The sequence below is a fragment of the Bombus impatiens genome, unplaced genomic scaffold, assembly GCF_000188095.3.
Source record: "Bombus impatiens unplaced genomic scaffold, BIMP_2.2 scf_0317, whole genome shotgun sequence".
Taxonomy (NCBI): Eukaryota; Metazoa; Arthropoda; class Insecta; order Hymenoptera; family Apidae; genus Bombus; species Bombus impatiens.
In genome coordinates this window covers 681,114-708,366 of record NT_176736.1, presented here as the reverse complement: position 1 = coordinate 708,366, position 27,253 = coordinate 681,114, and the positions used below count along the sequence as shown (strand labels likewise).

The window sequence follows — 27,253 nt, the reverse complement described above, 5'->3', positions numbered from 1 at the left end:
TGCTTGAACAAAAAATGCTCACAACTTTATATCCAATAGGAATTTTATACAATTTCATTGTATTAGCAAACTCGTCACTCTTATGTGAAAGAATTTGTTAGCATTGCCAGCTCGTAAAATTTCAACTAACAACGTCGGTACAGTTCTGCAAAAAGCTACCCTGTTCTACCATTTACATTTTATCCGCGTTTTTAGTCCATAGAAAAGGTGATAACGCAGGAGCGTACGTGTTCGCGAAAGCCAGGCAGCCTATAATGAAATAAATATATTTTTAACGAGTCTGGTTTTTATTCTCCACGAACGAAAAGAATTTTTTGATCGAGTCACGTGAAAACAAGCGTTCGAGGTTAGAGGGAAGCCGAACAAAAGAAAAAGTCCGACAGAGCTCGAAAGACCTCGACCAGTTTCAGTATCGCATTAGCTCGATCAGGAATGCCCGTATCTCCGTTCCATCGGCCTGCTGTCAGCGAGCTCTATCCCGATGAATGTTTAATGTGAATTTAAGACTCGTCTCTTTCCCCTGTTGCCCTCCTCCACGACCAGTCGTCAACAACGTTTCCCGCTCGTTGTCACGTTTTGGTGGTTTCAGTATAAATTCGCTCGTGGCCGTGGTCATAGTCACGCGAGCACAGAGCCGTAGACGAGGACAGTATAACCCCTTGGGAGGGAGGGGAGGGATAAATTTACATTCAACACGGGCGAATTATACGGCTACGAAAAGCACCGGTTAGCTCTCGCGGTTCTTGCCAGATGGAGGATCGGCTGAGAAACGCGCGCTTTTCGCTGGAAAAGTCGTTTGCCTCGATTCTAAAATGTTTATCCAGTCACCTTTAATTTATCCATGATTGATTGCAGTGGATACTTTGTAGAATGGAATATTCGCAACAGGCTGTTAAGAAATTGCCTCGATCTTCGTGGATCGCGTTTGAAAACGCTTTGTTGCGACTTGCAACCTTGGGTTAATGGGATACTTAACCCTTGATTTGAGTGGGTCGTCATTCAATAATTGTACTTTGAATTTCCGCGAATCAATGAATCATGCGAATTTGGAGAGCGAATGCAATTTTTGTTGCTTCTATTGTTTACTCATTCTGGATGATTTATTTCTAGAGGTGACGTTTCTTTCTGTTTTTTCTTTTTGTTATTAGAAGTGGACTTTCGAGAACAGGGATTTTGGAACGTGCAATTTTATTAGAGCGAGGACATTTAATTTGGAATAGAAAATTGAGAATCTTTGAGAAAATGAAATTTTTGGTAGATGTATTTTGAATCTTTAACGGAGAGAAACTTCCAATAGAATGGACAACTCAGAATCTCTTGGGAAATGAGAAACCTTTTGCTCGATATATTTTGAGTTCTTAAATTGAGTTTATAAGATCTTTCGATCAATCTGATATGAATTAAAATTCAACTGTTATTTTTAAGTCACAGTCAGATTTAAATTAAATTAGTTTGAAGTTTCTTAACTCTGCTGCCTGCTTTGATAGTTTTGCTAATTTTATAAGTTTTATAAAAACTTTTTATTGTTAAAAATCCTTTAACTTAGGGGAAGATATAAACCATTATTAACGTACATCATTTTTTATTTCAGTGCATTTGCAAATATTTCTTTAAATATTACATATTCTCAAAACAAACATATATTTCACTGTCATTGTTATTTTCTGAATCACGTTATACGGAAGTAGTAGCGATCTTTTGTTCGCGTTGAGACTTACCGTAATACGAAACGTATTTCCCGTGTTGTTGTATAATATAATACAAAGATGGAGAAATAAGTGGAAGGGGAGAATCGTCGATTCTCATAGCTCGATTCGTAGTAAACGCACAGTTGATGTAAACAAGGGCTGATATATACGTCCTACGTAGCTATTTACGATCCTGTTGACGCCTAAACACATGAAATAATATCGCGTGGTGCCAGTCAGCGACTGCTCCCCGTATAAGAATAATCGTGGCGTTCGCAAATAGACGCGTGTTACGTATAGATGCCATGGCGGAGCAAGTTAGAATAAATTCGCTCGTGCGAAGTGAATCAAAGGGAGTATGGATAATAAACGAAAAGATGGAAAGGGCTCGTTTCACGAGTGAGTTACGCTTGAAGAATTTTAATTATCCGTACTTGTAGTGGTGGTACGTGCATGATTCCGGGTAATGATAGGTAAACGCGGAATAAAGACTCGAATAACAATGAATTCTTCTATCCCTCCTTTCCGCAAATATTCCTCTCTTCTTTGAAATTTCACCTTCCTTCTCCGCAATGATTACTCACTTTCTTCCTTTGCAATATAAAATTTCAGAGTGCCTTCCGGACAAGATGAATTCGTTTCGGAGAGCACTGTGGACGCGAACAGAGCTTAGTATCGAGTTAGCGAAACGACGCAGGATTATAATGCGAATCTAATGCGAATGATTCCAAGATGTTCTCCTGGATTCACATGGAAGAAAGAGAGGAGACACGCAGGGAATGGCGGTTGGCGAAACATCCGAGTGTTTATCACGCGACTGAATGATTACAACGATGGGTGAGTATTATATGCATTTATTACGCGCACGGATGCGCATATACACGTGAAAAGGACAAGTTGCGCGCGTTACGCTATACGTAAAGACTGACATAAATTATCCGCGTAATGCGGACGAGGGAGCGTAATAATAACATTGTCGAGTAGCGAATGAGAATACACCACCAGGTTTCCCTTGGTATTCCCATTCCACACCGTGGCTCCCAGTTGTCTCAAGGGATTAACTCGCCTCGTGGAGCCCATGCTATACGTCTCGTGTTTCCGCTCCAGTGTCTCAAGAAGTCAACCTCGAAAGGTTCAGCCTAGATAGCTCGCGTTTGTGTTTTCTCGTACGTGTATCTCCCTATATTCGTGTAGTTGTGTGTCAGCACGTGTACACCCACACGCGATACACTTATGCGACCGCCGTCAGAACGTATGAGCTTATGTTTCGCTCTTGGAACCGGTCGAACCTTTCCGAAATTCGCTCGATGTGTAACAAGGCCCGAGCTAATGCCTCTCGGAAGGACCGTGACTAATGGCTGTGTCATCAGATTTCACGAGCTTTCAATCCCTTTTTTAATTCGATGCATCTGATTTTTTCGATTGATAAGCGCCGCCATTCTGTCCCATAGCCTGTCACCGACGCACGCTATTCGTTTCCATCGGACGTCATACGTCAGCGTTCACCTTTTCCTTTTTCAGTGATTTTAATTAAAACCGTGAATCGGATCCGATGCACGAACCTCACCGGTGGTTCAAGGCTCAAGGAAATGAAAAAAACGCGGTAGTGCGAATTGTTCACGCGATTATTTCGACCGATACCGATTCCCATTATATCATATTCTATTGTAAAATATCTACAACTTTGCTGATTCCGAGGTCATTTAATGCTTAAAAGAGTGTACTTCGATATAACGTGCTTGAAAAGAACAACGACCTATAACGAACAATCTAGTAATTAAAAAGACGTGATCTAGATGGAGAATTGCTTCTAAAATTTGCGTACTGAATATTATGAAATGCGTCAAATGAATCAACTGCATTCTATCCTAACTCTAGCACTTTTGTCGTTTTTAAAATTCTTATAAACGCAGAAGGGTCCGTAGTCTAATAGTAATTAATATTCCCTGGAATTTTGATTGTCCAGGTAATAAATGACACATTTGGCTAATAATGCCAGTGACCTCGTGGTTCTACGATTTATGAAACTCGCTAGCCGAGTAAATCTGTTCCGTTATCTATATAACGTTTAATCAAAATAAATATCGTTCGTCTGTTTGCATGCACGCGTAGCTAGTCGACCGGATTAGAAATTCTTTTGCTTCCAGTTGCTACTGGCCGATCATAAAATCAACGGCTATAAATTAACATCGAACACCGTGGCCTACGTATCGTACAATGCGATCGACGCGAATGATATGTAAATATATAAGTGCAGCGTCCTATGGCCGCGACTATATTTGTCAGACAATACACAGTCGGCCGGCCAGCGGTTTCTACATGCGGTTTTCCGCGTTATTTTCAGTGTCGTATGCCGGCTATGACGGCTATTATGTGCAAAACACGATCGCGAATCATGATTTTACGATAAGTTTGTTTGCTGCTATTTACTCGATCGAACCTTCCGGCTATCATAATAACCGTTTTCTTTGTACCTTTTTTCGCGACCGTGCTGCGACAACACGTTTATTCAACGAGGAACTTCGTTAATGTCTTTCTCCGGTTCCACGATATACTCGATGTTACTTTCTTCTTTCTTGTTGAGAGATCCAACAGTTGTGTTGATTTCCTTGCGATCAGATTATTTGGAGAAACGATATGTCGACGAATTAATTTTCATTTTCTTTGATATGCCTTTTGTTCCTATAGTAGCAGTAGTAGCAATATTATAAAGAATATTCCTACGGAATCTTGTTTTAGAGATTTTATAACCCGCGTAAGAGACACGACGATTTTTGAAACATAGCATAAAGGGATATTTTTAAAGCACAGACATAAAAAGATATATTGTGAGGTGTGTTAATTCGGAAAGTTCTACTTTGATCAAAAATTTCCATTTGAAAGGAAACTGTGATACTTTTATACTGTATTTTAACGAAACAATATTTAGTATGCAATAATTTAATGGGATAGTTGAGAACTAACGATAGTAGGAGTAATCTAAGTAATCTGAGTAGGCTAAGTAGTTTTCATCAATGTTTTATTTTATTGATTCGTAAACGATTTTTGTATATTTTTATGAATTGCTTATTTATTATACAATAGAAGGCAAATAGTTAAATAATTTGTGATTGAAAGGTTTGAAATTATCATTTAAAAATCGAATAGTATTGGTGTGCATAGCAGATACTCGCTATTATTTCGTATAACACAGTGGACAGGTTGTGTCACTTTATATTAAGTCGTCGACGTATCTTTTTCGGGATGCAGATTCACTTCGTAACGCGTTTAATCGATTCGTTACGTGATTCTGCACGCCAGATAAAAATACCGCCTGTATAACTGTCTGTGGAACATCTTCGTTTAAAGCTTCGTGCCACTACAACTTTTCGTTTTAACACTCGATGTAAATTAAATGAATTAAAAATCCAAACTGACAGTTGCGTCTAAATCATTGTTACGAGTCAGTTTTAAGCGAAAACTTGTTTTTTCAGATTCATCGTCGTGTCAGGTAGATTGTTAGACGGAAAATAAATGAGCAATATTATTCGTTCTCGTTATTAAAGATCGACGTTGATAAGAAATCATGATTGGTCTATTTCGTGCGGCTTACTCCTTCGATTTATTGCTGAGTTTTAAGTCGAATTACGAAATTTATCCCGTCAGAACAATTTCTTAATAATATACATATATTTTAACGCTTCCTCTTCTCTGTGCTTAGTATTTTTCATAATACATATACTGCAAATACCTATGCAATTTCACATTTTTACGAATATAATTAAAAGAGTGGAATTTAAATACAGACTTGTTTCATCTATTAAATATAGTAGATTAGTTGGAACATCTTATATATTTTTGTAAATTATGTTCATTTTATGTATTTTTTAATATTTAAATATCCGACGAATGCACAACAATCTAATAATAATACGGCAAAAAAGAGGATTGAAAAATCTTATTATATAAACTGAATAATTTTAGTAGGTGGGCCGGTGGAATGAGGATCGCAGGAACGGCGAAATATTCATTTTCGTTGTTTGGGTTTAATTTCGCGGCGGTTCAAGCCGAATTCGTTTCGATCATTCTTTCCCTTCCTCTACCATGACGTAACCCCGTGGCCAGACCCCGGCACAAGGTGCATTTATTTTCATGTAAATATGCTTCTCGCTTAGTAGCACCACGAAAAGGGGACGTCAATCAAAGCGATAAGTATGCGGGCTACTTCAAAGCGAATACTGATTGTAAGTTAAAGCGGCCAGGCCCGTAAGTCGCTCAGGACATTGTTAAAAAGCTCAGGCAACGGGAGAGACTGTACACTGTCGGAGGGCAACGCGATAAATGCCTCGCGTTCGTTGGATAAAGACCTCTGTCAAAGTTGGCACATGCAATAAACCTTTAGTCAAAACCACCAAACACAATAGAATCACTCTTACACCGGTACTTTCGTTATACCAGTGTTCCTCCTGGAACCTGTTGTCACCTTAAACATTTTTCATATTCTCTGATTGAATAACTACTTCCATTATGAATCGACTTTGTTGTTCCAACGCAATATACATTTTTTTAATTCATTCTCGAATAATTTACGTTATTGAATTCTTTTTAATATTTCTTTAATATCGTAGTTCCGACAGGGAATTTTAATACTTTTTTTTTATTAATTATTATTCCATCTAGTTACGATTTTACGCAACGTGGTGAAGCTGAAATATTTTTATTACAGTACTATGATAAATTAATTTCTGTGATTAAAATAACCATTTTCATTAATGCATTAAAGAGCAACGTGACTTGGAAGCAATATTTCATTTAAAATTTCTTTCAAACAATACACGTTGCCGAATCCCGATTTTTGATATCGTGGCTGTGAGAGCGAAATTTAAAAAAAACAGACGATGGATATAAAAATAGTTGCTTTGAGACAGCTCTGACGTTATTCGAAAGGAAGTCGGGTGTATTATTTACAATTCAATACTTAAAAGATGCGTTTCATGTGACTCCGGTTTATGAGGTTTGCAAAAGCTCGAACCGCATCTTTTGAATTTGCTCGGCTCTCTACAAAGGATGCAACTCAGCTCGGTTCCTTTCTGGTCTTCCATCGATGCACACGCAATTTCCGCGACCTAGCTACTGCATATACGCGTGTGCACCATTTTTTCTCAAAAAATTTTAATCTTTCCGCCGTGGTTTCGCGTCTCTTTGAGGGCGGCAAAAAATTGGAACGAATTCCTGACAAATTGTAGAAACGTCAGCCTACTGCGGATTTCCATTTTTTCTTCTCTTCCTTTCATCCTTTTTTCAAGAAGAAGCGAAAGAAACGTGGTGGTACGTTCATTAGGGTCGTTCGACACGTGCAATCACGCGCGTTTAATCGATTAAAGGGGCGATCGTTTGAAGTTTCTGCTTTTTAGCTTTGCCTCTGCTCTGATCAGAAAAGAGGAAGAGAGAAAGAGCGACGGAGTCAGAGCGTTCCCAGTTCCCGGTCACGCGGAAATTCAACTTGAGTTTCCATGCGTCCCTCTAATAAAATGATTCGCGCCGGCAAACATGTAATTAATATCGATGGTAATTAGAAGCACATATTTGCCAGTCGCTAGGAAATTAGGCAAGGTACACGCGGTCGACAGGGGACCGTCTATTTAGGTCGCGAACACTATGTGTATCTATTTTAACGTGTATGTTCATAGATTCGCAAAGAGCTCCGTTGCCATCGGATGGAGAAGCATTCGTGATTTTTGGTCTATTTACATTTAAAATCGAGTGAATATCGAGAGATCTATTTATTGAGGCTGCGGACGCGCGGCGGAACGAGATAAATTTCACGCGCGGGGCCGGTATACGCGATCATTCAGCGATATTGGAAAAACCATTTTTCACTTTTTTCCCCTCTCTCTCTCTCTTTCCCTCTTACTTTTCCTCTCTTGGTCGCCGAAAGTAAACACAGGTTGGCCAACCCGTTTTATAGTAAACAACTTCCACTCCGTTTTTCGAGCGTTTCGAACTTGTCATTGTATGTCCGAGAGGCTCGAGTTATCCACTCTATAAATTAAACTGTGACATAAAAAAAAAGAGGAGAGGGTGAAAGAAAGAGAAAATAAAACATACATATAGTATAAAAAAAGGGGGCGGGGCAAAAATATCGCGGAGAAGATATCAGGCGCGGTATCGACAGTTTGTATCTCTCGCCTAGTGGTCATACGTTTATTTTTTTTCAATCTTTTTTTACCCTTCTGTTTCGTCGGTATTCATTTCTCTTTTGTTACCAAACGGACAATTAAAATTCACGTAAAGGAACTTTATTCCCTTTCTCGCTGTTCCCCGCCGCTCTTTGTCAGGCGGTCCGTGACATATTATACTGTACATTCGGGATGAGGCTGTTTGAAGGTGGACAAGTCGGGAGAGAAAGAGAGAAAGAGAGAGAGAGAGAGAGAGAGAGAGGGAGAGAAAAGCGGTAGTAGCGTGACGTGGGACCAACCGTAATACTATTTCAAGTTCCGTGCTGTGTGGACGTCGTGCCACGTGGCATTACTGCTTAATGTCACGTACCGATTCCCTTACCGACGTGTGACTAAGAACGAACCACCACCGCGAACGTCCTAAAAATCCTTAGACAGGAACGGAATACGAATTACTAAACGCTGTTATTCTCTGTGAGTTGCTTCAGCTGCTACGCGGCACGGGTGCTCCGACGAAACGATTTTTCTCAGGAGGCTAGAAGAATTTTATGCGATCAAAGACGGCCGATACGCGGCTTCCAGGGTTTCGGAATATTCAAACGCGCGTGGCATACATACTGCATTCACGTTTTCCCCGACATAAATCCGTTTATTATTGAAATCTCCGCGCGCTTCAAAACGAAAAATCTACGGGAATTAATTTCGCCGTGAGGATCACGTTCACGCGTTCTCGTTTTATTGAGCAAATTTACAGAAAAAGGGACGAGGCCAGGATTTTAATAAAATAAAACGAGGACGCACAACGCGATCATATCGGTCCGGGGTTATATGTAGTAGCGATAACCTCCTGATCTCGATGCGCTTTTTTTCGTTTCCCGTTTGCTCGTGATTGTTCAATTGATTATTTCGCGTATAAAGTTTTTCTTGGCAGCGATATGGATCGATGTAATATTGGCGCATCTACATTTTCGTTTTGTTAAACGTTGCAATGAATAAGTCATGGAAGAAGGAGAAATATTTATCAACTAGTAAATGTATCGCGTAGAAAGTTTTTAGAAAGCATAGAAGAAACAGACGTAATGCAATATCTGGTGCTATAGCTAGTATAGCTGGTTCGAATCAAAGCTAATCTAATTTGTAAGTCGAAAGCCGTGTGTCTAAGACATGTGCAATCTTGGTATTCGCTTAACGAGTAACCTAGTCCTGATTCAGATCCAATCTAATCTAACCCACGCTTAGTCTGCGCATAGTTTAAACGTAACTCAAGTACAGGTTACAAATGAACTGTACTCAACTTAATTGCGACTAAACGTACATTCTATCCAAAAGAATATATGTATCCTATATTTTCCATTCATTCCCCAAACAATCACTTTCGCATAAATAGACTGCGGATCCCTAAGTATTTACGCAAAATTTGTTAAAATGCACAAAATGCATAATATGCAAAAATATATAATATTCAATAAGTAAAACAATCGTCTACTCGGGTCTCGTTTCTTTAATTTCTATAAAAATATAAATTTGCATAAATATCCGTAGCCTACTCGGTGATCGATAATTGCACAATTCATTATACACTATATACAATACGTTACAAGATCGACATGACAATTCTACAAATTCGATTTCACCCCAACAAGGGTTCATTTAATCGTCCTTTCGCACAAAGGATTCGATTCATTAAAAAGCAAGCGCGTGTAATTGCACGGAGAGAAGGGGGCTACGTCTGGCGTGTGCGAATTCAGAGTGTAAAAGAATCGGTGGTATCCGTGCGAGCAATTTCTCGGTCTAATCGAGGATCGATCGACCGTACTCCCCGTTATATACCGTTGGCTCTCTCAGTGCTAACGAACGGATCACCGAACAAGTTTCTGTAGCGTGTGCCGGGTCTCGTTGTTGGCCATCGTGGTTCGCCAGACGACGAGGCGATGGAGAGCCCGTAAAGAAGCAACAGAGAGGAGATGCCAGTGAAGCCGAGAGTATAGAGAGAGGGCATTGTGGCCTCGTAAAAGGTCATGGTATGGTGAAGATTCGTACGAAGTGGGTGTCGAGGCATCTACTGGGTGGCGAGGCCAGACGAACAAGAAGGGTTCATGGTGGAGAGGGGGATATATGATTACAGGAGACTGTGTATTCAGTTCGGGTAGTTGTCGTTTCAGACACGAGGCACGTAGCATATTATCATCGTTACGCGGCGAGGACTGAGGCCGTTCGTTGATACAACTTTGCTACATGGCCATCGTGGCCTTACAACCCCGTCTTCCATCAGTTATACCATGGCTGGATACCATGGAACTCATGAATAAGGCAAACTCCGCCGTTATGTCTCCATTCCGAAACGCCCTCTCACCGAAACTTTTCGATGGGCTCTGTGTTACCTTCTCCTTCTCTCTTGTCGTTCCTTTAACAATGGGCTATCAAAATGCATTGCTGTTTGACGGAGGAAACCGACCTTACGCGCGAAAGGAGGAGTAAGATAGGGTCTGACAAGGAAATTTGTGAAGAGGCACATTCGAGTTCAAGTCTTCAAGCGCGAGGGTTGATCGAGTCCTGAGATAAACTCGCGGAAACTCTACGACGTATCCCGCCGCCGAAGTACAGCGAATGAATTTCCTTGTTTACGCGGGAAACTTCTTCTTAATCTGTTTATTCTCCGCGATGTACTTTACCGGTATAGAGCAATCTGATGACGAATAGTTAGAGACTACTACGTCTGAAATTGTCGCGTGTCTTTTTCCTTGAGATTGCTCTAGTAGTTTATGCAATTATATAATTTTCTTTACATTTATTTCAATATTTATTTCGAACTAGATTTGGTTGAGTGGTATAAATGATCAACTGGAAGTATTTCACAGAAATTTTATTGTCTTATGGGGCTATTTTGTAGACTTCAGGACAAGTATATATTTATTAATTTATCGATTACAACGTCATTCTAACATCTTATTAGATCCACAAACATAGGTTTTCTTAAAGTAACCGACGAGTCTGTACAATCTTGTAAACAGTTAAGCGAAAAATTATCATTTGAATGGTCAGCAGCGCGCAAAGATAGGCGTGCGAAGATACATTTAAGCTCACAATGAAACGAAAGAACAGTTTTGTTAACATAGAGTTGATTATCGAATTCTAAAACCGTTTCCCTTTAAAAGATAGAATATCATTTATCACGTTATTTCCCTCTAATCTTCGTGTATCTTTCATTTTGACTTCCTTGGTACAAGTTTTACACTTTACTCGTCTGTAATTTTTAAATAGTGCTAAACGCAACCTTCCTCGTGCAATATCGTATCTCGTGGCAGGATTAACGTAACAAAAACAAAATGCGAAAGAAAAAAAAGAAAAAGCAAAGGGAGGGAGAGATGAGACTATTTTGCACGATTTCCTCGGGCCAATAGGAGACGGCAGTAAGCACGAAGTCAGAGACAATTTCGATGCAAAGCAGTGGGTGGTTTCTTGTTAAGCGGTTCAGAGGAAAACGGCCATCGGCTTGTTTTGTCTGTATTTAACCAAATGACCTCGTTATGCATATCAGCCAGGGCAAAGTAGCGTTCGTAACATGGTCTTCAATTAAACGACCAAGGCAACTGATGCAGTCCCTTTTTTCTGATGAATTTCCACGCTCCACGGCTAATCGTACAGATAGTAAATGGCTCGGTGATGGATTGGTCGACGTCTTCCATCTGACGTTTCTATCTCTGACACTGTGCATTACGATCGTTAAGAGCACCGCGGAGAATGGCCTTTCTAATTAACGCAGAAATTGTCTGTTCTATCTTAGTAGTCGCGTAGACGGGAACGCGATTATTGAATTATACCGCACAGGATTATGTTTGTGCCTGAATTCGTGGTTGACGTGTTGCTCGTAATGAATCATTTGGAATATCACTTTGCTTCTTGTCACCCTTTTCTGGTGTTGTGCATAGAAAGGGTAGGAATTTATACGAACAGCGAACGATCAAAGTGACCATTTTTAGTATTTCAGTGAAGCGATATTTAATTACAGAAAGAGAAAATTTCATCATTCCACTTTGTTTGATTCATAACGTTGGATTTTTGAACGTATTTACCGTGATAATTAATTTGCGCAGAACGTTTTGCATGTTCTGTACGAATAAAGTTAGTGGCAGAAGCTAAAATAATGTGAATTCACGTTTCCTAGAACCGTTACTCGTTGGAACCGTATGCATTTCTGTCCTAACGACCAGAAAAAATATTCAGAGTGTGTGTTATTTGAACAGCTTTCGTGTTCTTGGAATAAAAATTGCGGCAAAGGATCGACGATAGCATAATTCGGTACCGAAAAGATTAAAACGTTTTCGTAACTAACAAGAAAATGTTATTGCAATATTCAATAAACGTGTTTGTTGGAAGTGCGAAAAGAAAACTGCAAATCTGACGATAATGTCACTTTCTTAAGTACGCGGCATGTTTCATCCATATCTCGAAAATCATATCAGAATTGTTATTAATTTTATGGCATTAAAATAAATTTAGTATACTTTTTTATGAAACGTGGAAATCCAGTATGGTCAAGTGTAGCTTGCGACAAAAGACAAAAATTAACGAGGATTATCTAATTGAAATTATTCCCTCTGTGGTATTAAAAACCACGATACATAGTCGATGAATTTGATATTAAATCCGGTTAGCTAGTGTAGTCGGTCTGATCCGTCTGTGAAAGTAATTAACTAGCTTGCGAAATTCATCGTTAAAGAAGGTGGCACGAAGGGAACCCGTGGGGCGCGGGTAATTTGAATTACTTTGGCGTGGGGTATAAAGTGACCATATTCGGCCCCTTTTTCCTAGACGGTCAGTTGGAACCGGTTTTCACATTAATCATTATCGTAGGTATCTGCCTCTAATAACGAATGCAACCGGCCAGTGTCAGCAGGAGCTTTCATGAGTAAAGTGGCAAATAAATTGGGCTCTGACTGCATTAATTTTGTTGTCAATTAGATTGTTCGACGTAACGTAATGACTTATACATTCCGATTTCTCTGCGCCTTACGAAACCATTGCTTTAAATCCTCATGAAAACGTCGTCGTCATGATTTCAATTCAACGTCTACGCTGTATTAAACTATTTAGTCTTTTCTCTTATACCCTTTCTTTTTTCATCGGTTTTTTTATCTCCAGTTAAATCTCATGATTCGCGAAGTTAACAAAATTGAATCTCGTCGGTATTTCTCATTAACGCTGCGTCATTGCGACAGTTTTAACAGTCGTGTGATTTGATCCTACGATCAACGTGACATTCGTAACGGATGACTCTCGGTGGAGATAGGAAACAACCACTATGACGATGCGACGCGTGTCTCATAAACTAGAAAGACCTTATCACGAACCGTTTATTTGTCTTTTCAAGGAACGTCACGCCAATCTGTCCCAATTTAAACAACTTTCGTGGACTCCGTTGCAGTTAATAAATAACACGAAGTGGTAGCACCAGAGCTAGCACGCATACCTCTCTAAAGTGAGGTTAATTTCGCGGTCAGTTACCAGCTATATGAGTTCGTTGGCTCTCATTGTCAGCCGGCCAACTTTATTGACAGCAAAAAAGAATCGGGCTAAGCCGTTGCCCGTTCATCAGCGTTAATAGCGATTCCTATTGCCCGTACGAATTCAAACCTCGCAATGCACTCAGTGTTGTTACGCCGCGTGCTTTCCTTCCGCCTATATTTAGCTTATGGATAATCATAATTAAAGCGCGTACCGGTTATGATTTATTTATTAATTTAGATATAAAAGAACCGTGATATCATGGACATTAATTTATATTAGGTTGTCCGAAAAGTTTCTCTCGTTTCATAAGGTTATAATAGATGAGCAACAATTTCTGTTTTATATTATTTTATTGAATTAGGTATGATTCATTTCGTTCAATTTCTATTATTATATTCGTGCATAATTCAATAAATTAATATAAAACGATTATTTCCTTATAAAACGAAAGAAACATTTCGGACAACCCAATCTTACATGAAATAGGAAATTCGTACAGTGACGCTCGAAAGTACAACATCAGTTATTTTAGGAGCCTGTTTGGAATTTTATTCGTGGAGGATATTTGGATTTTTTAATAGGAATTTCTCAGAAGATGATATTTGCATCTTGATTTAATTTCGCTTTTCGATGATTCCTTTTCACGAAGAAACTTTACTCTTTCTAAACTACGTAATTTGATAGAATCTGTAATACATTTGGTACAATAAATTTTATATAGAGATAGCGAATGCCATGAAATTCACGTTACGTAATAAATCCAGTTACGTTTTATTTTTAGAAACCACGAATATCAAAATGCGATTCCAAACTTTTGGATCTAAAAGATCAACTACGAAAGGGACGACAGGGATGAAATTTCGTTCCTCACGATTTCTTCTTACTCGGGATTAATTTTTTCGAAAATCCATCAATTCTAAGGAGTCTGGTGTCGGTTATATCTGACGCTCTTCGACCTCGCTCCCACAAGTGCTTTACGCGTCATTAATCTTTCACATAACCGAATGACTCTATACGTTTACGGTAGCCAGTGGTCAGAGGGTCGTTTAATTAACTTTCTCACGAATTTACGAGATTGTTGGCGCATACCAACCAGTGGCCGATCTCCAAGATCGATATATGTACAACGGCGTACATTAAGCCACGGTATTAAGGATAAGATTCGAGGTGGTTAGCGTATATTGTTCTTGGGGGCCAAGGAGAGAGAGTTAGTCCCTCCAGTATCGGTATCCGGCGTACCCTAAATTATTGCACGAGACTTGACTGCAGCACAAGAGGTTCTCGCAACTATGCTCATACCTCGTCGTAACAGCGGTCCAAAGGTGCCGATAATTGACCTACTATACCACTATCTTCTGCTTCTGATCCTTACGATGAACTTAGAATACTCCAATCTTAAGATGATGTGCTCCCTCTATCGAATAGTTTCGCCCGGTTTCGTTCTATACGTTATTAAAATACCATTGAGATATTGAAAAGAGAGGGATGTTGCAAAACTAGCCGTTTGGTGTCTTCAAATCCCGGACAGTGTACCGGATCAATTTTGATGCACAGATTTGGAAAAGTTCGTTCAGCGCTTTATTTCGCTTGATGACCATCTTGACTCGTTGAGGATTAATGTTTCATTTACCCTTTGTCTGTGGCCAATTCATATTATTGAATTTTATTGAACTCACATCGCGATTCTGAAAAGAAATTGCAAGAATTTGTTCGTAAATGGTATAATATTATCGAGAAGCTTTTTGAAAAAAAGGTGTGCAGGTATGTAATAGACGTCGAGTATTGTCTAGTCAAATATTTAAATTATTATGAAATTTCCACTCGTTTTATGGATATAAAAAGAACAAAGTTCTGTAAGAGCCATTGTAATTATCAATTAAACGGTTCATATCAAAAATCACCCTTATGACCCTTATAATATTCTGTTTTTAATTTCTGTTCAATGTATTTTTCCAAAGTATCCTGTTAACAACTTGTTTTAACAAAATATTTATTATGCGCCTATATAACTATAAGGTAGAACTGTTTCTAGTTAAATCATGACGTCGTAGAGCCGTGATAATCATTGGTGTTAGTTCTTCGCCCAAGTTCCATCAGAGAAGAAGAGGCTCTCGAGTAGCGAAATCGCTGAAATCTTGCGGAAGTTTGTACGGAAAATTTCGGTAGGATCTTGGACCAAGGGAATCGAATGCATCGAACATTCATGAATTTCGACTGAACGCTCGTAATAATGGCAAGCGGTTGGGCAGTGTCAATAACTGGCCTACTAACTTTCTTGCGATATTGTGTATCGGCTTTTGCAACTGAAATGTGTTAGCCGATGTCCAAAGTACAGGGCCACGGCTTCCCTGATATTGGCCGGTGTCCCTTTTGACTTTAGTTACTCGCTGGAAAATAATAACTCGATGTGAAACGCTTACGAAATGAAGGAAGTTTTCACCCGCGCTTAGAATACGTACGAGGGTCCGTTCGATAATTATCTGGAATGTATTTAGAAAATTTATTGGGGCATTAATAGATTATATCCTCCTGTGTTATTTTTTAATATGGTCATTCAATGTGATTATCGACTTTCAATATGTTTAATTCATCGATACACAAGTTCGTGAAATTAATAATTTTTGCAAGTAAGTTTTCGGTCGAAAGATAATTCTAGCTGGTCATTTATTAGAGAAATGTTCCACCTTTTAAATCATTAATTTGATAATGGATCGTACTACTTTGCAAACTGGTTTTATTATACTATTCGTAAATTGTGCTATAAATAGAATATTGGAATAATCGCGTTACAGCTTGCTGTTCTTTCTTGATAGATTTTGATAACGCAACAAATTGAAACTTCGTATGTAGTTGGTCGATTGAATATAATCTCATTAGTGAAAGGTTATCGTCTTATTCGAGATAATTACTGACTCATCCTGGAATATTGATTTTGTTAAACTAGTTTATCAGTAAAATTATCTTCCAAGCGTCAGTATCTATCCGCATGATTTATAAATCAATAAATTCTCACAGGAATATTTCAAGGAAGGAAACCATCTCTTATAAGCAGATGTTTACGTAAATTCATATCTTCATGAATACGATTAAAGAAATAGAAACTAAATAAAGATTTCTTTTATCTACCGAATATAATTAGTATTTATATATTTTTATACACTTATATATATTCTGAGTATTTTGTATCTTCAAATTTCTCAAATAAATGCGTAAAAATCAGCAGTTTACTTATAACAATTTCAAGTACCAATTTCTTCATCACGCAAAAAGCTTCCGCAATCGAAAGCACAACAAATCGGTCTCTATTAACTCTAAGACAATGCCTACCAGTAGTTTCAATTGAAATATACGCGGTTGCCTGAAGTTGCATTGTGCCGAAATTCGAAATCAGAATATACACCGCATCCAGGTGTGTTGGCAGAAGCGAGGTCTGGTATCGGCTGGTGTAAGCTAAGTTATTGCGCGAGACTTAATTGGATGCAAAAGGAGTTACAAAGTTGGTAGGGACCAAGGGTCCTTCACGAACACGATCTCACGAATCCCGGCTCTCATTCCCGCCTTTTTCTTTCTCCCTCTATTTGCAATCTCCCTTTCGTTCTATCTATTCCATTCTCTTTCTCCTTTCCCCTTTCTTATTTTTTTTCCATTCTTCCTAATCTCCCACAGCAGCGGTATCTCGTACAAATAACGCAGGTTGCACGCGCGTATGCGTGAGAGAAATGACAACGAAGGTATAGCTCTCGCGTAACAAAGAGGGTTGTTGAGAAGAGAAGAGAAAAGGAAATCGAGGGGATACAAGCACGCGGTTTGGGAATAAAGGACGAAATCTGTAGAGAAATATACAAGTAGAAGGGAAGAATGGTAGAAACTGCGCAAGGATGGTACACACGCGAAAACGAGATAAAGTGGCTCGCGAAAGTATTTCGACGCTTACCACAGAAAACTATCATGTATATAATATTGTTGTGTTATGTATATATACACATATAAAATATTTTGGAAATTCATTAGTGTTGTAAAGATAACGACTATCATTATTATGTCGCTAAAGTTTGGATCGTAATCTGTAATCTGGAAATGTATATATGTAGAAGTTACAATATATTTATCAGACATTTATCACGCCATGAATAGCAATCTTAAACGTGGTTCCATCGATATTGAGGTTTGTTAATGTAATTCGCTATTGAAAAACCTTTGTGGTCTCTGCGAAATATATACTTGCACTAAGGATAAGTGTCTCGTCGCTTCTATGCAGATTTTCACATTTATCTCAAACTTTACCGATATGACCATCACACCTAAGTGTCATTATAATGCTAATGAAGTTTCAAAATGTTTCTTTCTACGAGTGTTCGAATACTTTCGTCAGTTATAGTAGCTTTTTGGCTGGAGGACGAGAAAAGGACGAAGGGGAAGTCGGAGCTCGTGTAACCGGTAACCCGGCTCTGTCTACTTATTAGCCGCTTAATGGACCGCGATGTACGGACCACGAACGTATACTGTCTTCTGCATCAAAAGAGGCGGGAGCGTCTCGTTTATTTAGCAAACACGCCAAACCGCAAACCCTATTTCTTCGGGCGATTTAAAGGGATTAAAAAAACGACATAGAGAGAGAGAGAGAGAGAGAGGGAGGGAGGGAGAGAGAGAGAGAGAGAGAGAGAGAGAGAGAGAGAGAGAGAGGGAATGGACGAGGAGTAGCAGGTTAAGGGAGAGAAAGAAAAAGTAGAAAGGAAGAAACAAACGAATGGTCGGGTTTGAAAGGGTGAGAAAAGGGACGGAAGAGCGAGAGAGATAGAAAGGGCTCAATTACGGTGGGACGGAAATCGATAGGCCTTTGCGAGCACTCTCGCGGGAAGTAATTAAAAGCGCGCGAAATTTGTGGCCACGTTCCTTTTCACCTTTACTCTCTCTTCCACCGCTTCTCGTCGATCTTTTCATTGTTGATCTGTATCGACGTGGATACCGATGGGAAACGAGACTTTGTATATATTTCCCAGCCTCTGTATACAGGGTGTCTCGTTCGAAGCTTTACATTATTTTCGAAACTATTCTTATTCCAGGAAATGTTTCAAAGGGAAATTGTTTTACTTCGAATGGGAATATTTTCTACGATGATTAGAAGTCTTACCTGGATGGATTTCTTCGAGATCTCGAGATAATTTTTATCTCTGTTAAATGGAGCTATCTGTTTTCATTTAGGTAGGCACGTAGTTCATAAAATTAAGTAACACGTAGTCAGGAAGTAGCATGTTGGTCCTTTAAAATTATTCAGAGGCAGTAATTAAAAAAATGTTTACACTTAACAGTGATTATCGTGTCTCGTAATAGCATCGATGAAATTTCAAAGTGTTTATCACACATGATATATTCGTAAGAAAATTCTACAAGTGTTGGATTACTTTCGCGAGCCACTGTATATACAGATGATTATCGGTAATTGCGATCCGCTTGCGTATCCATCGGAGGTCGATATAATAATTTCCGGTCTGTTGCCATTCGAAGGAACGATATCTCTGCGACCAACCCTTGTATCTTATCCCGGACTTTCTTCCGTCTTTCCGTCATGCTCTCCAGCGAATTAACGAAGCTCGCGAAGCGTTAGTTCACGCCGTAAGAAATTTCCGAGCTGCAAGATAGAACCTCGATATCGACAGTTTCTCCCAGAGCCGGTGGGTGCGTTTCCACGAGGCGAAGTCGAGCAAAACAAAATCGAACGAGTGACTCGCCGTGGAATCTCACCCACGTAGTAGGTGGAGAGGTAACTTTGTGGCAGCTGTCGATCGAGCGGCGTTCAACCTCCGACCTTCGCGGAGAGAAGCAGCCGAGACACCCTCCTCCTACGTCGTAGGTCCTCGATGAAGTATCCAGTCTCGCTTGATAAGGATCTACGAGCCGAAGATCGAACGAACGAAAGGAGCCTGGTCTCTCTCGTGATCGTGGCAGTGTGTAATTCGGGTTGCTTGGACTTGGTCGTGGCGCGTTACGAGGCATCCTGGAAGGTGAGCCTGAAGAACATTAGGTGGAGGATCGGTGGTAGACTCTGTGGAGTGGCCACTAAAAGTTATAGAAAGAAAGGCAGTTAAAGAGACGAAGGTGGTATGCGTATCGGTGGTATGTAGTCGACGATAGTATGCGTAGATTCTTCTGTTTCGGTTGAATTCCGATTGCATGAATAAATTATCCTTCGACGAAGCCTGAGAGAAGAGAGAGAGAGAGAGAGAGAGAGAGAGAGAGAGAGAGAGAGAGAGAGAGAGAGAGAGAGAGAGAGAGAGAGAGAGAGAGAGAGAGAGAGAGAGAGAGAGAGAGAGAGAGAGAGAGAGAGAGAGAGAGAGAGAGAGAGAGAGAGAGAGAGAGAGAGAGAGAGAGAGAGAGAGAGAGAGAGAGAGAGAGAGAGAGAGAGAGAGAGAGAGAGAGAGAGAGAGAGAGAGAGAGAGAGAGAGAGAGAGAGAGAGAGAGAGAGAGAGAGAGAGAGAGAGAGAGAGAGAGAGAGAGAGAGAGAGAGAGAGAGAGAGAGAGAGAGAGAGAGAGAGAGAGAGAGAGAGAGAGAGAGAGAGAGAGAGAGAGAGAGAGAGAGAGAGAGAGAGAGAGAGAGAGAGAGAGAGAGAGAGAGAGAGAGAGAGAGAGAGAGAGAAAGAGGCGCAGGGAAGCAAACACGGTGCACCGGGCAACGAATTAACAATGGACCTTTGTTAAATTGTTCAGTCTATAAATCTTCTGATGGAACGGAGTATCGCTCGATTCCGGAGCTGGTCGAATCATTTTCTTTCTATTTTGTTCGCGCGCCCACTCGTCTCGGGAGTGAAAGATCGTGTTTATAGAAAAATTCTGTATTGAACCGTAACACGGTTTGGTTACGGTGAACGTTTGTGGCGATCGACGTACAGATGAGCAGAGAAAGCCAGACCGAACTTGGACGTAGAAAGATGCTGAAGAGGAAGAAGAAACGGCGGTGGAAAAAAAAAGAACGCTATATGCCCTGGCATTCGGTTAGGTTAAATTTACTGACACGCTTCCAGGCTGCACTGGCAGCCCTGCAGCCATCTTTCTGTCTTCATCCTTCTCTTCCCCCTTGTTCCTCTCTGTTCTTTATCCTTCTCTTTTTCATCTTCTTCGCCTTCTGCATTCTACTCTTCTTCCTCTTTCTTCAGTCTCTTCCTCGCATCTACTCTTCGCGTCGTAGCTTTATGATTACCTCCACCAGGCTCCGTCCGTCCAACCCTTCACCGTGGAATCTCGGCTGGCATCTAGTTAACCGAGAACGACGCCGACGTAGTCCCTTCTGCACGAACTTCGGACTTCCCGCTGCGAGAGAGGCCGCAACACCATCCCTGAAGCCTTGGACATCGTTTCTCCTTGTTCGCTTTCGGCTCACGAGAGCGCGAGATAGCTCGCGCCTCCTTTCTTTTAGCGCACGCCGGATCGATTATGGCTCCTCGCCTTGGCTCCTCACTTTATGTGTCTATGTGTGTGTGTATGTATGTATGTATGTACGTATGCATATATATGGAAGTTTCGTTGGCTTATTTTCTCCTTTTCTCTTTCTCGTTTCGCTCGTCGCATACTCTTCTCTCCTCAAAGGATTTGCCGAGACCGTTTTTTCCTTCCGTGATCGATTTTGCTGTGATGGCCGATCCATCGGACAGCAAGCAAGCTTTTGGTAATAGAAAGGGATTACGCGCACTAATTGGATGGAAATAGCAAGGATTTTTACCCTTTGATCGGATTTAACGTGATCCCCGATAAAGCCGCGATCGTTTGACTATACCTCGTCCTCAAATATCGCGTTCCCTTTCTTCTCGCCACTTGTCATTTAGATTAATTTCCACGAGCGTTGCAGGTGCAATGACGAAGGACAAGTACCATAAATGATCGTAAATATAGAATAATTCTTGTCGATTAATTTTTTTATCGTATTTGCGTTGTACTCGGTTATGATTGGTTTTATTCGCGTCTCAGTTTCGTTAGTACGATGGCTCACGAAACTATTTAGACACATATCGTAGAAAATTTTTGTATCTCTATATATATACATATGTATCGTTCGTATCATAAAATATTTTGAAATTTCATAGTATAATAAATAAAGGATCGTTCAAATATTTTTATGATCTCTACGAAAGATATCTGCATTACATATTTGTAGCTCGTACATTCATTTCGATTTCTTTCAAATTTTCCTAACATGATCGTAATAGTCGAATTCTTTTCAAAGATACAAATGATCTACAAATACTTTCACGAACTAAAGCATAGAGATCGGTATGCGTATAGAAATATGAAAACGTGGAAAATAGAAATCGACTATGGCGGGAGAGACAGTGGGACCGTTACAATCTTGTGGATAAATAAAACTGGATATTTTTATTATTCTATCGATTCTCCATATCGCATCGAAATATCACGACTCGAGAATGCATAAATGAACGTTGGCTCTGATCGTTGCGAACGTTCTTTTCGATGCTTCCGGTGAGACAGTTTGACGAATAATAGTTCGCAGTTGCGATCGTTAATTTTATGCGATTTTGTCGAATGGGAAAAAGCTGAAGGATATGATGGTTATTGGGGTTGAGGAGATTACGATGCCCTTTTCTGAGCAATTTTCTAGACTTGGCGCGATATAAACCGAGATACGTAAGCTGGACATCCCGCTGAGAACGCTTGGAACCATCCTGGATCCTTGGGCGAGATAGCTCGCGCCTCTTTTCAACATCCACCGGATTGATTATGGCTCCGCGCCTGACCGTCTGAGAAATGCTGTCTGCTAACTCTCCTTACTGGTCGCTCCTTTCGTTTGACCGGACCTGGACAGGCCCGATCTTTTTCTTCTCTTCTTTATCGATGCTCGACGTTCGAATTTGTTTTCGTGAACAGCACGTTCGACCTGATCGACGTGGGAAATATTTCGTTTATTTATGATGCGCCTCGCGTTTCAGCTTGGAATTTCGGTACTCGTATCGCGACCGTTCCGAGAATACAGGGGAAGAACGATCGGGATCGCAGAAAGTAAACATTTTTACTGTACAGGACATGTGTATATTCATCATTCACGAAATTTTCGGTATGTAGAAAAGAAACTTTGTGAACTCTCTTTATTCTAAATGACGCAGAACTTTATGATAGATTTTTGAATTCTTTTGGCAAAATTAGATATTCTTAAGAAGTTTCTTCGTCAGTTTTACGAAGGTTTACGGGATAAAAAGGTAGAAAATGATGCAACAGATCGTTGTAACAGATATTTGTTCAGGACGCTGATGTTGAGTAAAAAACACTAATTGGAGATTATTTTTGCATTGGTAAGTCTTCCCCGAAGTAAAGTGCTTAATTTTTGCGAACTATGCTTCTTATGGCTTTGCCTAAACTCTATCAAAGTACGATCGTGTTTCCTCTAAAAATTCCAATTTATATGCCACTTTTTAGAATCTGGAGCATCGCGTACAACAAAATGCCGTTGAAAATAATTTTTAATAGATTCCTTTTCAGAAACAGCCGAGCGCATAACAAAGTTTGTAATAAAAGTTTCGAATAGACTGACACATTTTTGGCGCTATTGAGAAATTAGAAAGTTGGCCGAGATGCAGCAGCGTGTTGTAATGGGTTTTTTTGCATTTGACCTGGCGTTCGATGATGCAAGTTGGCCCCTCCGTTGCCTCGCGGAGGTCGACCTGTATATATCTCCGCGCGAAATTGCTTGGGCCGCTTTTCAACATCCAGCTGATCGATTATGGCCTCCCTTTACTCCGTAAAATACGGCGCGACCGGCGTACTCCGAACAAAGTGTTTCGTTTCGTCATCATCGCCAGTTGTTTTAACTGTTTTCGGACAAAGCCAGCTACCATTTTCTCCGACCACCCGCGTTTCACCCTCGTGAACATCAATTTTCGTCTTTGACTTCCAATCTTTATTCCGTCTATTCAGTTATTTCGTCGCTTGTTTCGGTTTCGATTCGGCAATGTCGTAAATTACCGCGTGCATCTCGTATAGGTCATTGGTGAAAATGATGTATCATTTTTCGGCTTCGGCGAGGAAATGAGGGACCGATGGCTACCGCTAATAGCGTTTTCTCCAAGTTTCTAAAGAGGCGCGCGAAACATTTCCGTACTGTCCCCGAAAACTGACCGGAATATGTTCGAACGCCGAAAAGGGGGATCAGAAGTGCCGCGCAGTGGAAAATTACGTTTGGTCCCGTGCAGTCGGTCGCACAAGTTAGAGTTTAATTAACGCACGGACAAAAACACGCGCCACTATGCGCCTGTGTAACTATTCGCGTCAGTGTGTTTTTGTGTTCGTTCATCTCTCTCTCCCTCTCTTCCTCTCTCTCATCTCTTCCTTTCGTATACAGGCTGACCGTAATAACGTACGACTAAGTGGCGATTCTACGGTGGAAAAATAAGTTGAAAATGTAAAATAAAATATTTGTGTCCAGGATGCTTGGTTTTTGAAAAAATTAAATTGGAGAATTTATCAAATACGCGTACACCTGGTCCACTTTTAATTAAACACGTTGAAACGCTTGAAAACGAGCCCTTAAACAGAGAAATTTTATTCTATATTTCTACCTTCTGGTGATTGTGTACTCGTATCCAGTCGGTAATTAGTCAACAATTCACATATCTGTATTAAACAAACTTTGAAATGTAATTTTCTGGAAAGCTAAGCAAAAGCTTGCAGAAAGAAATTTTATTCTACATGTCCGACTTATTTTTGCACGTAGAATCACTCCCTAGCTGGTAATACTATGTTATGCGCAACACCTTGTATAAATGCATGTGTACAATGCATTGCATACACACACACACACACACATACACACACACACACATTTGGGCCATGGTCTCTGTTAGGTGTAGCCAAGCATTCTCGCAAGATTCTCGTTGTACGATATTTCTCTCGTGACGTAAGAGCATAAATATCGCTACGAAGGGGATGTTCGTGACCCAACGGGCTGTCGAGGTGGGGCAGTGTCGTTTTTATTAAAAAAAAAAAAAAGGAAGATGAAATGAAAAGAAGTAGGAAAGGAGATATGAAATGAGCAAGCTGGAGGAAAAAGAGGAAAGTATGATGGAAAAAATACAGATTTATCAAAAGTATGGAATAGAGTGGGAGGCGCGTGGCACACGAAGGCGGTGAAAACGTCTCGACAGTTTATCGCGCTGCCACTCCACTGATGCTTTTTACTCTGCATAGCGGTGTTTTATAGCCTTCGAAGTGGACGGTTAAGCCACAGGATTTACGAGACTCGTGTGATATTCGTATACCACCAGATGTTTCTTTCGCGCCCTCTGGCCTTTTTGCGCTGTGATTAGTGGTGGGATCGAGTTCGATATGTGCTCACAAATCCAAGTATGTACCGCTACAAGTTTCTTTTCGTCGAATTCCACTGTTATTTGTAAGATTACGTTTCATTTTTTGTATATACAAAATACACAGATTACGCAAGTTTAGTTCGAATCTTCGGTTAAATCTTTTTGTTTAAAATTATACAAAGGAAAGTGTGGAAATAAATATCATTGTTACGGGGAAATTTTTTCCTTCGAAATATCCATATCTGTTTGTAACGTATTAGGTCGTAAGATAAAACAAACTCCCTCGACTTTATTGATCCGACAAATACTTTGATGTTCGTAGATCATTTTATATTTATCCTGGTATCTGTATCGTTCTAAAGTTGACAACATTTTTTCTCATGCGTGATCTTATTTCTTTTTAACGTAAGTATACTATAAATAAATCTTGTTCGGGATTCAATGAGATATAAATCGTCAAAAATCGAAAGTTCCATGTCTTACAACCTATACTTAATTTCATCACTAGTTCGTGATACCATGACACGATAGGCGTAGCACCAATATTTTTTTCAAACAACAAGATCATGCGTACAGTTCGTGTTACACTGATATGATGTTTTGTTGGATCATCGTGCGTCCCCTTCATCAGCTATTAATATCGTCGAGTCAATAAATGTTCACTCGTACCCCGGACCATTTGATATCGTTCGCGTTGTATATTTAATTTTCTGCGCAATTACAATCGGTCCTCTCTATCCAGTCGGATCGGTGGCGGTTGAACCACAATTAGTTTGATTTGAAACGATGTCATTCTGAGGCTGGCCGAGATTTCCCGCTAGCTGCCGACACGTTTCGAGTCCGCCTATTACGTCTGCTCCGGCTATCGTCGAGCAATTATAAATGCAATGGGATCGATTGTGGTTACAATGTGGCTGTTCTCGCGTTGTCGGATCAGTCTGCACGTATCCCATTATATTATTGCACCATCCAACGAAAATCATGTGATTTTAAAGAGCTACTGCGTTATAATTCCGAAAGAGGTTGGTTTGGTTAGATTTTTGCTGCATAAACAGTTTCTATTAGGTTGTCCGAAAAGTTTCTTTCGTTTTATAAGGTGATAATAGATGAACAACAATATCTGTTTTATATTATTTTATTGAATTACGTGTGATCCTATTCGTTCTATTTGTATTATTATATTCGCGCATAATTCAATAAACTAATATAAAACAAAAAACATTGTGCGTCTATTATTTCCTTATAAAACGAAAGAAACATTTCGGACAACCCAATATAATATTACACATTAACGTAGAATGGAAGAATCAGTTGGCTTGCTATTTGTAAGATACTGTCGGGCGATTTTATTTATTTTATTACATCGTAATATTATTGATAATAATATAACAATAATATTATCGAGAGCCTTGATCTTTCATGGCTCCGGTTGGTGCAATTAATTAGCACCGTTACACTTGCCATTGTTCTAGATAATATTGCAAACACAGCATTACTGTCCACAGCAGTGCTAAGTGTAACAGTGCTAATTGTAATGGCATTACTCTTATAATAATATTACTATCACGTATGCCTAGTAGTAATGTACGTACTAATCGTTCACTAACTTGTCAATTTGACACCAAGGGAAAAATTAAATTAAGAAAACAAAGAATGGACGAGTTTCTTGTTTCTGCAGTTGGTAAGCCATCGCGTAAGTTAAAATTACACCGATCACAAAGGATAGAATCCGTGGCTAGGCTCGATACACGGAATGGATAAATCAAAACCGTCTTTAGGATCGATTCGAGATACGGGATGAAGCCGTTCGGACTGCAAAGTCCTGTAAATCAAGATCAAAGCGAGGAGAGCCCGTCCATAGATTTCTGCAAGTAACCCAGTCTATGGCCATTCGGACAGTGGCTAATAATTAATCAGATTAGGGCCCATTATGCCTACGTGCATGCACGGACATTTCGAATGTAATCAGAGCGGCACAGGGTCAATACGACAAGGCCGAGGGAGAGAGAATTTGGATTCATTATTCACGATCGTTTGATCGGTTTATTCGGTTCTTAATAAACCACGAACAGCTTCCAGACCATCCTCTTTCCCCCCGTTAAGGTTAAATATATTTCATCGATACCCTTTGATAGAATGTTCCTTAAATATTAAACATCTTCAATTTTGTAATACGTCGCGGAATTCTTACAACTTCAATCTGTTAACGAAGAAAACGAAGTAATCGTTTGAATCGTCAGTCTCTTGAAAATTACTCTATTTAGGCATTTTTACGTAGCGTTCCTCTTTTTCTTATTTGGAAATAAATTATGTCACATAAAGCAGGGAATAAAACCGAGTTAATAAGAATTATAATTAGTACGTTTATCATTTTTGTATTATGATATTATTATTAATACTTGATAATACGTTTTCATTGACTTTTTGATTTTAACGTCACTTCGCCATTAAGAGGGAATATTTTAATATAAAACGACCCGTTAAATCTGACGTAGTTGATGACGTTCCGTAGGTGCAAAGATTATTACGCTCTTCATTTATCTCTGTTAACTTTTAATTTCACGAGCGTAGAAGGTTTTTTCGTTAATCGAAC

At 39.8% G+C, this 27,253-nt stretch overlaps 1 long non-coding RNA gene across 1 annotated transcript in view; it reads left to right on the top strand.

The window, feature by feature from the left end:
* The window catches only part of LOC117151597, a 68,198-nt gene that overhangs the window by 27,958 nt on the left and 12,987 nt on the right, over positions 1-27,253 (top strand). Inside the window, exon 2 of the long non-coding RNA XR_004461625.1 lies at positions 2,301-2,525. This is a non-coding gene — a long non-coding RNA (uncharacterized LOC117151597). The remainder of the gene's footprint in view (positions 1-2,300; positions 2,526-27,253) is intronic.